This window comes from Miscanthus floridulus, chromosome 14 (genome assembly GCF_019320115.1).
Source record: "Miscanthus floridulus cultivar M001 chromosome 14, ASM1932011v1, whole genome shotgun sequence".
Lineage (NCBI taxonomy): Eukaryota > Viridiplantae > Streptophyta > Magnoliopsida > Poales > Poaceae > Miscanthus > Miscanthus floridulus.
In genome coordinates this window covers 82379640-82394140 of record NC_089593.1, presented here as the reverse complement: position 1 = coordinate 82394140, position 14501 = coordinate 82379640, and the positions used below count along the sequence as shown (strand labels likewise).

The 14501-nt window shown below is 45.0% G+C and overlaps 1 pseudogene; it reads left to right on the top strand.

The window, feature by feature from the left end:
* Positions 1-4789: 4789 nt before the first annotated feature.
* On the top strand, positions 4790-5742 carry LOC136503876 (polyol transporter 5-like; annotated as a pseudogene).
* The last annotated feature ends 8759 nt before the right edge of the window (positions 5743-14501 follow it).

Sequence of the window (14501 nt, the reverse complement as noted above, 5' to 3'; positions counted from 1 at the left end):
AGAATTGGTTTTTCGGTCATGGGGGAAGACTCGACCCACAGACCGGTCTAGCAGTGTATGGGCAAAAACTCGAAACAGCAACACGTCGATTGGCTTTTGCTATAGAAGCTAAAGAGATTGGTGTGTTCAAGCCCAATAGAGAGAAGGATGAGCTGACGTATGCCATCGGGACTGCTGAACATACTGGCCGAACCATAGGCTTAGAATGCAACACTCCATGGGTTCATGGTTTCCCTAATGACAGGGAAACCTACCGAAGCCACCAGAGAAGCAAGGAGGAGCAAGCAGCGTGGGTGACAATGTTGGAGGAAATGGTGCTTGAAGCAAAGGAGCGAGAAAAAGCAATAGAAGCAAGAATGCAGGAAGAAATCAGAAAGCAAGTGCAGATAGCAATAAGTGCCCAGAGGCAGGCATCAGAGCCAGGAATGAATGTTAATATTAGCCCCCCTGGTCAGTTGAAAAGCAACTGCGCTTCCACTGAGCTGCCAAAGCAAGATGACGCAGCGCTGTGCTTCCCCGTGGATGATGTCACTACTCCAATGATATCAATTGAGCTACATGTTCCAAGGGGGAATGACACAATCAAGGTCGCTGTCGGTGTTTTTACTCCTCTAGACCCTACCAAGACACCAAGAATCCATGGAGCACCAATACAACCTGAATATGCTAGGGTCGCAGTGGATAAAGTGAGCAAAGGTTATGAGGATCTAGCTCTTGACATTCCTAGAGGTGATGGAGAGAAGACTCTAGGAGAAGCAGAGAAGGCATATATACTATGGTGCAAGCGCTACATCATTATCCCTGGGGCATCTGCTCCACCGCCAGCAGATATTAGATGCGAACAAAAGTTAACAAAATAAAATTTTGATAATTTTCTATGGGCATGACTAATAATAAGCATTTACTTATATCTCATTATTTTTTGTACTCACAAAGCAGGGCCTCCGCCAACCAAAGTCCAGTTGTTGCTTCTCCCGACCATCATAGTGCTTAGGGCAATGATGACGTCTTCGAAGGCACTGCTGCATCCCCACCATCTCCAACTCCTCCGCCACCTCCAAGGAAGTCCACAACTCCTCCGCCGAGGTCTCCAACGCCTCCGCCGCCTCCAAAGTCTTCACTGCCTCCAAGGCGGTCTCCAACGCCTCCCCCGCCTCCAAGGAAGCCAGCCCCCAAGAGGTCCGCCCCGCAAATGAAGCCGTTGCCCTGCCCGCCGGCAAAGAAGCAGAAAGCAAATACTCATCCAATTATTCCCCAAAAACTATCTTATGAGAAAAATGAACAGGAATTAAAGGATGCAGTACAAAAAGAAGTGACAGATTTCTTTGAAGGTGCAAAACAGGCACGACGAGCGAGGGAGAACCCGGAGCCATCATACTTCTTCCTACCTCCAGATCAGCTAAGAAAGAAGTTGGAACAAAAAAACGGGATTCTCTTAAGAGCGCCGCGAAACAACCGATATCGGACTATGACCGCTCTCTCACCAAGTCATATGAGGCGGCGTAAAAAAAGAAGAGAGTAGGGAAAGGTGTTGCACAACTCGGACAACAATCGCAACAATCAATCCCCCCTTGTGGTTCCTAACGAATATGGTTCAAACTTAAACTTAGTGGAGGAGGTATGCGGCTATGAGTCGTTTCTTCGGTTTTATGAGGACACTGGTTTGAACCTTGCCGAAGTGCTCGCTGAAGGACCATCTGCTCCGGAAGTGGATCCTTACAAGAAATTTGTACCAGGCCAGAGTCTATACAACCCAGAGAAATTAGGTGAACTGGGTACGTAAATGTACCTGCTAAACGGGTGGTACATGTCGGCGTCTGATGCGGGACAAATCTATCTTTCTGTCAGAATTAGAAACCACCATTATTTCTGTGGCAATGACATTATCTATGTCGAGCTTCCAGATTTACACCAACTATGCCACCTAGACTCTCTCGACAAAAGTCTCATTAGCTGCTATTGTCTGTAAGTGTGATTATTTTCTACTATATTCACAATTTCTTTACTATATATTCACAATATATATATTCACAATTTTTATGTATGCAGATATGAGATGACAGAACTTAGAAAGAGAAAGGATAATGATGTTGGGTTCATTGATCCGTATGTCGTATACAAACACCCTAACCCTCCGAAGGATTATAAGCCTCAACCTAAGAGAAATCTCATGAATTTCTTAGTGAACCAACGCGACAAGAAGGAGATACTCTTCCCCTACAACTTCAAGTGAGTGTTATTATAAGTAATTAATGTCGATCATATATATGGGACATCAATATTTCCTTACTAGCTAGTTACCTCTCTCTCTCTCTCACACACACATATTATATATATATATATATATATATATATATATATATATATATATATATGCAGCAATCATTGGATATTGATGGTCATCGATATGGCCAATAGTAGATTGAAAATCTTAGACTCGTTGAGAAAACCGCAAACGGAGTATCAATATATGATAGATATTATACAAGGGTAATTAATTTAGTTTCTTTATAACAACATATATATATAATGGCGCCGATCTATCAACAATTATTAAAGGTTAAATTATTTTTTTATTTTATTGGGAGCAGGGTTTGGAAAAGGTTCATTGAGGAACAAAAAATGAAACATTGCAAAGCGTCAATGGGTGTAATCGCACACAAAGTAAGTATTATAACTACACATTTATATTCAATTAACACCATATGATGATTTCAATTCACCCTAATTGATTTTTTTGTCGTAAAAGTGGGTTCTAAGGCAGGAGCATGGTAACAACTACTGCGGATACTATGTTTGCGAGTTCATCATGACGTACTCAAAGAGAACTCCTGAAGAGCAACTCAAAGTACGTATATAAATACTTTTTTCTTTATATTATTTCGATCGTATATTTATAATTTCTTTATTGCTCTCATTTGTATAAGTAATTACATGAGCAATACATACATACATATACATACATACATATATATATATATATATATATATATATATATATATATATATATATATATATATATATATATATATATATATATATATATACTTTTTCCTTTAACTTTTATTGAAGACTGAATGGTTGAGGAAAAGAGTCATACGACTTGACCAACTTAAAGCAATTCGAGAGACTATAGCAGGATTTCTAAATGACCAGGTCATCAACCCCAACGGCGAGTTCTACAATGATCCGAACGAAATGTGGATGCCAAATCTAGAGGAGTGAATTGCTAAGGACATAAACAATTTATATATCAAACCTTTGTAATATATATATATATATATATATATATATATATATATATATATATATATATATACATAAAATAACGTATGTATATATATGATCATCATATATATATGCATGTACGCGTATATTCGTTTGTTATTTATGTACAAAGTTCGAACGAAAACTTATGCGTGCGAAGTACACATATATATTACTATTAGCAGCGTATTCGAAAATGTATTTTAATATAAAAAACTAATCATTAAATGAAAAAAGAAACCAAAAATAGAAACCAGAAAAAGAGGAAAAAAAGAGGGACATTTAGTCCCGATTGGTAGCACCAACCGGGACTCAATGTCCTGCCCTGTGATGGTCCCTGGCCAGGTCTGGAGGCCTCTTTACTCCCGGTTGGTGTTTCCAATCGGAACTAAAGGTCCCCTTTAGTCCCGGGCGTCAAGCCAGGACTAAAGGAGGGTACCTTTAGTCCCAAATTGGTGCTCCCGATTGGGAAACCAGGACTAAAGGGGTTTCCCAACCGGGAGAAAAAAAAAAGCCTTGCAGTGAAGGAGGTGCGCCGCCACGCTCGCGCCCTCGCTGTCCCCCGTGCCTGGCCCTGCATGATGCGGACTCCGAACGACGCAAACTCCGCAGGAGCGTGGCCACGCGCTGAAGCGGGGCGACGGGTACAGAATTGCCTTTCGTTTTTTCCATATGCAAGTGCTCGTACGTATATGTGTTGCAACCGGCCACGAAGATGTAGAGAATTGCCTTTCCAATATGCAAGTGCGTACATATTAATGTATTATTCCTTTCAATTATGCAAGTGCATACGTATTCCTACCAGCTTTTGTTAGAGCTATATGGAAGAGTACCGAATATTTTATTCTAAAAACACATGAAGTTTTGCAACTCCTAAAAAAATATAGGGAGGAACAAATAATACCATCTCTAAGAGTTTCAAATATTTTTATCTCAAAAAAATTTTGTGCCACACTTTTTTTTCGCTAACCGGTCACATATTTATGATATTTTGCATCAGGAATCCTGAATTTGTTTCTATACCCCTTTAAGCCCTACCAACAGATCTTTCTCTCTTGTGCTTTTTTCACCTAGAACCCTATCTTCCCTCCTTTTCCTTTCCCACCCCTTCTACTTCTCAGACTCGGAGCTGGGCGACGGGCGGGGCAACGCAGACGATACCCCTATGTATTATTTTAGTGTAGAGTCATCATTGCACAAAATTAAGTTAGCGATTTCGTACTGTTATTATTATGTCTGCGCGTGTTTAGTTTCAGGAAGTTGGAATTTGGGGCTACTGTAGCACTTTCGTTTTTATTTGGCAATTAGTGTTCAATCATGGACTAATTAGGCTCAAAACGTTCGTCTCGCAATTTCCCACCAAACTGTACAATTAGTTTTTTTTCGTCTATATTTAATGCTCCATGCACGGACCGCAAACATTCTATGTGACAGGTACTGTAGCACTTTTTGGAAATTTGGGGTGGAACTAAACAAGGCGTCTGATGACATCAAGCTAGCTTGCGCCTGCGACGTCAGATCGCCAACAACTCGGGCATTCTGCTGAGCTACATCGCCGACTTCGCGCTCGCCGGCCTCCCCACGCCACTCAACTGGCGCCTGATGATCGGCATCGGCACCGTCCCTCCTCTATTCCTAACGGCCGCCACCGTGGTCGCCATGCCAGAGATCCCGCGCTGGCTCGTCCTGCACGGCCACCCCGACGAGGCGCGCCGCGTGCTGGCGCGCACGGTGGGGGACGCAGACCGCTGGCTCCAGGAGAACGTGACGTCCGTGCAGGAGGCCACCAAGCAGGCGGTGGGCTCCGGCGGCAGCGGCGGCGCGCCGCCGTCGACGAGCGTGTGGCGCGAGATCCTGCAGCGACCGAAGCCGGCCGTCCGGCGCGTGATGCTGGCCATCCTGGGGCTGCAGGTGTTCCAGCAGGGGTGCGGCGTGGCGGCCATGGTGCTGTACGCCCCGCCGGTGTTCAGCCACGTCGGGATCACCTCGGAGCGCGCTGTGCTCGGCTCCACCGTGCTCCTTGGCGCCGCTAAGACGGTGGCGATCGTGGTCCCGCTGTTCCTCGCCGACCGCCTCGGCCGCCGACCCATGCTGCTCACCAGCGCGGGCGGCATGGCCGCGTTGCTCCTAGTCCTCGGCCTGTCCATGCGCGCGACCACGGCCGTGGCGTTCATGGCGACCTTCTCGTTGGGGTTCGGCCCCGTGATCTGGATGTATGGGTCGGAGATCCTGCCGCTGCGGCTGCGCGCGCAGGGGACTGGCGTTGGGATGGCGGTCAACCGGGTTATGAGCGCCGTCGTTGGGATGACCTTCATCTCCATGTACGAGGCATGGGCATGGCCAGGACCTTCTACATCTTCACGGCACTGTCCGTGGCGGCGTGGGTGTTCGTCTTCGCGTGCCTGCGTGAGACCAAAGAGAGGAGCCTCGAGGAGATGGAGGCACTCTTTGACGCCGGTCAGTGGCGGATCTAGGATGAAAATCTAGGGAAGTTTAAGTTCACACGGGGACAAAGACAATGCTCCAGCATCGCCTTCAACCTCAGCTCAACGCTCAAGCTCCTCCTTTCCATCCTCCAATAGCAGAAAAATTTAGGGGGGCTAAGGAGAGGCTCCACAGGCTCAGCCACGGTCAGGGGGCTCGAGCCCCCAGCCCCCCCTGGCAGATCCGCCGTTGACGCAGGTGCCGCGTCGTCACCACGGCCGACGTTGTCGTGACGTTCTGGACAGCGAGTACACGTATGCATCGTGTCCACTCGCGGAACAAACACGTGAAGTTGTCAGGTGTGTAGCGTAGTGGTTATTAAACGCCAAGGTTAGATTCGGGCTAGTATAATTGTTGCTAGCAATGATTCTGTCGATGTATAATTTTGTACTACATGGAATTGCATGCCAGAAAACAAGATTAGTGACGCGTCTAAATAGTAATTAGTGACGCAGAAAACATGCGTCTCTTACATTGCGTCTCTTACATTGCGTCTGTGATGTGTACACATTAGTGACGCGTAAATACGTATCACTGATTTGAGTTACCAGCGACACGTCCAGCCAAAATGCGTCACTGATTTGAGTTGCCAGCGACGTGTCCAACAAAATGCGTCACTGATGTAATTTACCAGCGACGCGTGTAGCCGAAAACACGTTACTGATGTGGGTCTCATTAGCGACATGTATAACCAGGACGCGTCACTGATAACAATTCAGAAAAAACAATAGAAAAAGAAAAACCCCTACTTCGGTCCTATATACATCAGCCACGTTTCATCTGTTTCAGCAATCAAATTCTTTATTACAAACTTTAGATACAACTTATGAAGCAATCAAATTCTTTACAAACTTTAGATACAACTTATGCTACAAAACATCTACTCAAGGAGCTGTTACCTAGAAGACTCCTATAACAGTACATAAGCAGATAACACATAGTATAAGGAATGACCCAACTAATTCCATGAGGCAACCTGCTTTAGCCAAACAAAACAGTAGACATGCAAGTCTCCGAAGGCACCTCTGTATTAAACTTAATTTTTTTTCCTATGGTACTCGATGACAACCTGCATTAGAAAAAAATGACACAATAAGTTAAAATGATCACAAACACATAGGCATTCTAATATAAAATTTCTTGTTACTTGTTCTTTATGGCTAAACTGGATTCTAAAATGATCAGAGAGGTGTCCAAGCTGGATTAAGCTACTTGTCACTTGTTCTTGATGGCCTATAGCAACATAGAATTTCTTTCTAACAACATAAGGTCCCTAACAGTAAGTGTTTTAATCATTAATTAGCACTGAGTTAATAGCGCTAACAGTAAGAAAATTTACCTGTAACTGCATGAACTTGACCCAACATCTTCATATGATAAACTCGGTCCACCATACTTCTTGTCACTTCCAGTCTGTAGAGAGAACATCTAGAGTTAGATATAATGAGAACAATAGCAGGATTCAGTACATTACTAAGCCTGGCAGTGAGCTACTCCAAGAGGGTAATATAGTACATAATTTAAGACAACACCTACATAATCTACTCACACAGAAATGTCATTGTGAAACTCTTATGTATACACACAAGACCATGCATAGCTATCAATACTTTGGAATGATAAACAACAGCAATGACAACAGCTGTGACACCAGCTAAGCACTCTTCATGCAGCTCTGACTGCACAAATTTAGAAATATCCCTACTTTGTTTAAGGGCCAAGAGCTAATTCAGTGCCTAATATAGTCAAATAGAGCTCACAAAAATCAACTTGATGCTGTTTTGAAACTTGGAAAATTTTCTAAGTCCTAAACTGGTTTTCAGTTTCAATGAACACTACTTTGGAGCATTTTCATTTGAAAACCGTTGGGAATTAGATCAAACTTCTTTAAGCAATTTTATAGTACTCACATAGCTCTTTACAATGGTGTAATTAGTTTGACAAACTACTGCACGGATTAGGAGTAATCAGGGGACAAAAATCGAGTTTCAGTTACTATTTCAGGTCTGAACTGGCCCTTGACCACGCTCCGTCGTGGCCTACCGGCGCAGGCCACGCGCGCCACGTGGCGGCCGTACGCCGGCGCTGACCCGCCCTGCCGTGTAAAAAGGGAGAGCACACGGCTCTCCACTCACCGTCGCGCTCACTCTCGGTCTCGTTCTCTCTCTCTCTCTCTCTCGCCCACGTGTCGCTCCAGAGCAGAGCAAAGCAGTAGCAGCGTCACCGCTGTGCCTTCGCCGACCGAGCACACCACGACCGCAGCACCGCCGTTCGATTCGTCTAGCATGTAGCTCTGCCGTGACCTACTCCACCTCCCCGAGCAGCTAGCGCCACCATCCGAGCTCAGGTGAGGCCACATTGCACCACCGTTGTCACCACCATGGTCGCGGTGCACCACCGAGCTCGAGCTCGCCCATGGTCAGCCCCAACTAGTGCCTCTCCGACCTCCCTCTCCCTCGGTTTGTCTTCACCGTAGGCCCTAGAAGCTAGTGCTGCAGCCAATTGAACCGCTACCGCCTCTTCGGCGCCGGAATGCGCATCCGCGCCCGCCATGGCCGCGAGCACAAGTTCACCATGGCCAAACCTAACTAGTCCCCCTTCTCTCCCTCTTGTGCTCATTTTCGTACCACCTTGAGCCCTAGTACCTTAACCCTAAGACGAGTGCATGTCGCCGGTAGTCACCTCATCGGAACGGCAAGTGCCGCCGCCATGCACTGGGCATCACCTAGCTCCACGCAAGTGATCGGACCTCATCGCTGCTCCATCGTAGCCCTGAGCCCTAACCTTAGTTTTCTCTAAATGCGCTAGAGCTCCGACCGAGCTTTGGTGAACTCGACATTGCCAGAGACGACAGTGACGCCGCCACGTAGCTCCACCGAGCCACCATGGCCGCCGTCGAGCTAGCTTTGGCAAGCCCCTTAGACAACAGACCCCTCCAGTCGGTGCGTGTGGTGATGGGGAGCACTCCGGTGCTCACCTCATCATCGTAGACCTCGTCGTCGTTGTTGGCACTTCTATCGAGATTGAATGTATTCCTCTCACTTAGCTAGCCAGATAACTTGTTTCGACCGCATAGCCAAGTAGCTCAACTCAGGCGGGGCCCATTCTATAAAAGTGCGCACTCTAGATGGTAGTAAGGATGTGTGGGGAGCCAGATGTGAGCCTAAGGGCAGGCTGGGCCTAAACGTCCTAGCAGCTGGTTGTCCTTGATTGTGCGGCATTGATCGAACTCACGACATGTGCACCTGAGTTGTACCAAAGGTGACCTAAGGCTACTGTGGCTGGTAGGCCTGGGTTTGTGTTAGGAATATTGCTGAACTGGTTGCAACCGATTCGAATCTTCGTCTCTCCCGAATAGGGAGAAACTCGACTAACACCAGCATCATAGTAACTGGACTATGGAATTTAATGGTTATAATGAACATGGAAATGTTATACCGGCTATGGTTATTATTGTTATGCTACATAACTACATATCACATGTTTGGCATAGGTTAGATGCTAATCTAGAGATGAATAGCTACAATTAACTTGGGACTGAATTATAAAATGTATAGCTCAACTAGTGGTTTTTATGCAAAATTTTGTTAAGCTAGCTCCACTTATAAAGCCTTGCATGATCCTTGGTGTCACTTTATTTTTGGTTTATGACGGGTAAGTCTAGCTGAGTACCTTCTCGTACATAGGGTTTATTTTCCACTTGTTGCAGATGGTACTATATATCATGGGTACTGCAAGAATTGCTTCTCTCCCACCGTGGAGGAGTAAGGCCGCGGGCAAGGCTCCTCTATGTTGTCTTACCTATGATGCTTTTGTTGGACTCGATCACAAACTGGCATGTATTTGAACAAGGGTGTGTGATGTTAGTTTTAAAACTATATTGCTTCTACTACTACATTTGAACTTGGGTTGTAATAACTCTTTTCGTACTCCGAGGTATGTTGAACTACTTGTGAACCTATGTAACATGTGGCTTGTATGTTGAATCATGTACGATCTTGGTTGTATGTTGGATTATTCGAGATCCTTCGTGATACTCAAAGGACTATAGGGTTTATATGGGCTCAAGTGTGACAACGCGATCGCCTCGGTGGTTGCCATTGTAGTTGTGCCTCTTGTAAATTGGTCGGTTCTGCCACAGCTGGTATCGAAGCAAGATTCAATATTATTTGCCATATGTGTATTTAAAACAAAGGTTTTTGTTTTACAAAACTAGTTTTGTCAACTTCTAGTTATGTATATAGGTGTTCAAATCTAAAATTTAAATCTAAAGTGTGCCAGTGATCATTTCCTTTATGCCAAATTAAGGATTTCAGTTGGCTTAGTAAGTACTAACTTCGGGGGTTTACTTTCATGCAGTTTTTCTTTTGTTGTCCATACGGCGTGCTATTGTGTGTGTGCCATTCACTTGAATGCTAATGTATGGATCAATATACCTCTACACCCAGGTAAGTTGATGAGTGGCATGACCGTAAGATGTGAGCGTGCGGTCTAAGGGGAGAGGTAGCTTTGATACTAAAGTATATGTATGTTTCATATATATACGGAGGTATTTAATTGTGGGTTAGCTTTGATACGACTATATATGTATATTTATATGTATGTATGGGACGTAATTACTTTTGGGTAGCTTTGATATGGAAGTATATGTATAATGGGTATATATATATGGAAGTATTTAGCCTGCAACTTAGAGACCAGATTTTTGTTTCCGCATATATATAATTGTGGGGCTAGGCTAAGATGAAATTCTTGTGCAGGTACATTAACAGCGAAACGTGTAGTCCGACTAGCTACACTTATATTATGAGAGAACATATGTATGCCACCGTGTATATCACTAGAATATTAGTATTTTCCCAAGTTTGTGAGGATGTATAGAACATGCATGCATCATGATAATTCATTCATTTGCATACTGCATTGTTTCTCCCCTTATAAGTTTCTTATTCTGTTAAATAACTCTTTTCTAATGTAAGGTTGTTCTCACAAGAGTTGCACCATAAATTTGTTGGTACAGATGGCAGCACCGGTGGGGAATGACACTTTCTTGGATGTGTTCGGCACCCCTGCCATACTCTAGAGAGTGTTGCACTTCGTGGGGTATGCGGAACCACCCCGTTACTTCTAGATGAAGGAGTACCTAGAAGGACAGTCATGGTTTGAAGTGTAGCTAACTATCCCTACTCGTACACAAGCACCCCTATGGTAGGAGTGGAAAGCAGAATCCGAGGAAAAAAAACTCCTTGGGAAGGTGTCTAAGTGGTTGCCTTTGAGGTGCTGAGCAAGATCTGTCAGTAGCACGGGGATGAGCTTACCGGCAGTGCCGCTGGTACTTTTCCTCGGGTGGATCCATCTACAGCAGTTTGGGCACAGCACAACCGCAATGCGTTGATCCGAGACCGAGATGAGCGGGCAGAGAGTTCTAGTGCTGCTATGAGTGCTATGTTCGATGTGATGAAGATGTTTTATGCTCATCAGGACACCCAAGACTTCTGGTAGGAGTCCTACACCACTTGCATGGGTAGGCTCATGAGGGCCGAGGCTACACAGTGTCAGCTCAGGAAGCGTGCCCATAGGCATAGGAGGGCGGCTAGAGCAGCTACTGAAGACAGGAATGCAGCCTAGGCAGCAAGGGCTGATGATTAGGCTGTGCTGACAGGACTGTGGGAGCAGCTAGATGCCGCTCACACCGAGGTGTTTACTACTATGCGCCAATGGATCCTAGCTAACAACTACATAGCCCTGGCAGAAGCCGCACGTGACATGGCCGAGGCTGAGGCCGCGTAGCAGGCATGTGTTGAGTGGGATTTGCGTCATCAGCTTGCTCATGCCTAAAACATGGTGGTTGATTTTTAACATGAGGTGCATTATCTAAACAACCAACTGCACCTGATCCTTGATGAGGAAGGAGAAGATCTAGAGATGTTGGAAGAAGATGATGGTTGGGGGGAAGAGGAAGTGCAGCTAGTAGAAGATGAAGTGGATGATGCTATATCCGACCTTGACAGCAAACATGCTGACGAGTAGAGCAACTTCCATGACTAGCTTGATGCGCTAGATGTTATCCTCTGCTATCTTATGTAATGGACCGATAGTTTAAGTTTAGTTTAGTTAATGCAACTTTGATGTAATATTAGAACACTACATGGTTAGTCCATGATGGTTTGAACTCTAATGAAAGTCTAGTTTCATTTTACTGGCAAAACATGGTACGCATGCGAACGTGTGGCGATAATAATAAGTAATAAGATTGGTGGTGTCAGGTTGTGGAAATGAATTGTTGTGCCTCTGTTTTATTATATGAATTTTAAATTCTCTTCAGTAAATTCAGTTTGGCATGATTATACAATTCTTCTGTAATCTCGGCATTATCCAATAATTACTTATTGATGCAATGTTGTAGATGACACGAACTTGTATGTGGGATGGTACCAGTCAAGGTGGTAATGATGACTACCTACCACCACCGCCCACCGCAAATGAGTTCTTCGCACAATTCCTAGGAAACCAACGAGCCATGGAGGAGACACTGTGCCATGTTGCGTAGAACATGGCCCGTGCCCGCCAACGGAATCAAGGTCCCAAGCCGAATCAATATAGCACATTTAAGGACTTCCTGGACACAAAGCCTCCCATCTTTAAAGAGGTAGAAGAACCACTTCAGGCTGATGAATGGCTGAACACCATTGAATAGAAATTCCGTCTTTTGAGGGTCACCGAGCTGATGAAGGCCGAGTACGCTTTGCATCAACTATAGGGACCTATAGGTATTTGGTGGACTCACTATTTGTCTGCCCTACCTGCTGGCACTAATGTTACTTGGGAGCAGTTCAAGACAACATTCAGGGGACACCATATACCCCTAGGGCTGATGAGGATGAAAGCAACTGAATTTATGAGGCTAACATAGGGGACAAAAACTCTCACCGAGTACATGCATGCCTTTAATAACTTGTCAAGGTATGCACCAGAATTTGTGAACACCGAGGAGAAAAAGATAGAGAGCTTCAAGAGTGGACTTGGCACCAAATTAATGGAGACCATGGCCAGCTCTAGTGTGCCACTTATAATGAATTTGTCAGCGATGCTCTCACTCAAGAGAACTAGAACAACTTGCATGCTATAGCAAAGGGGCGCAAATGAGCCGCTAAAGCGGGTGCCTCAGGTTCATCTCAGTCAAAGGCTCCCATGGCAACAAGGCCACAGTTTTGTCCCCCTGCACCTAAGTTTAGGCCTCCCCAAAAGAAAACCCAGTCCAGCCAACCTTAGAAGGTGTATTGCAAGTCCTTCACCATTGCCCTACCCAAGGGAAACGCATGCCAAGGAAGCTCAGCTGGGCCAAAAAGCAACTAGCCCTGCTACAACTGCAATCAGACGAGCCATTGGGTCAAAGAGTGCCCCTATACTAAGAAGGGTGGAAATCAAAGTTAGGGTGATCAAAGGTAGGCCGATGCTAAGGCATGTCCTGGGTACATGCACTATACCATTGTGGAGAAAATTCCCATAGGGGAAGTTGTTACTGCCGATATGTTTCTTGTGAACAAACACCCTACAATTGTTTTGTTTGATTATGAGCTTTGCATTCATTCATGAGTCGGACATTTGCATCTCATCTCCATAAAAGAGAGGGAGTATACTACCAACCTCATAGTATTGCTAGGGTTAGCAATAGATGTGATCTTGGGTATGAAATGGATGAGTGGTCACATTGTCCTTATTGACACTTCAACTAGACCCGTCATGTTGAGGGAACCAAAGGGGAGTAGTGCTTTTCTAGTGCCACTTCCCAGGAGTTTTGACCTCCAGAACTTATCTTGTGCTATCCAAACCATGACTCTCTATGATATCCCAGTGGTATGTCAGTTTCTAGATGTGTTTCTAGAGGAATTGCCTGGTTTACCACCAGATAGGGATGTGGAATTTAGAATTGAGCTAGAACCCGGTATAGCACCTATCTCTAGAAGACCCTATAGGATGCCACCAAATGAGCTAGTCGAACTCAAAATATAGTTACAAGAGTTTTGGACAAGGGCCTCATTCAACCTAGTTCATCTACATGGGGTTGTCCGGCTTTGTTTGTGAAGAAAAAGGACAAGTCATTACAGATGTGTATGGATTACATGCCACTCAATGCCATAACCATTAAGAACAAGTACCCTTTGCCCCGTATCCATATCTTATTCAATCAATTAGCAAGAGCAAAAGTATTCTTCAAGATTGATTTGAGATCAGGCTATCACCAGATTAAGAGCAGGCCAGAAGATGTACCTAAAACAACTTTCTCAACTAGGTACGGCTTGTATGAGTATCTCATCATGTCTTTTGGACTAACAAATGCTCCTGCCTACTTCATGTATTTGATGAATTCGGTATTCATGAATGAACTTGACAAGTTTGTGGTTGTGTTTATTAATGACATCCTGGATTTAGGGGCCGTTTGGATTGGAGGAAAGTCATAGGAATTTTGGAGGAAGCAATTCCGGAGGAAAGGAAACGAGAGATGCCGTTTGGAACAAAGGAAGCTTCCCTACCATTCCAGAGGAAAGGAAACTGCTTGCACACAAAACGCAGGAACGAGAAAATCCACTCCGACCCAAGGGAACGGAGGGAACGCTGCGCTCGCTCTCTCGACTCTCCCACCACGGGCTTTCTTCCTCCTGCCACTGCCTTTCTCCCTCCTACCATGGCCTAATCCCTAGCCACATGAGAGCACACGGACGCGCTCATCGCCCTCCACCTCGGATAG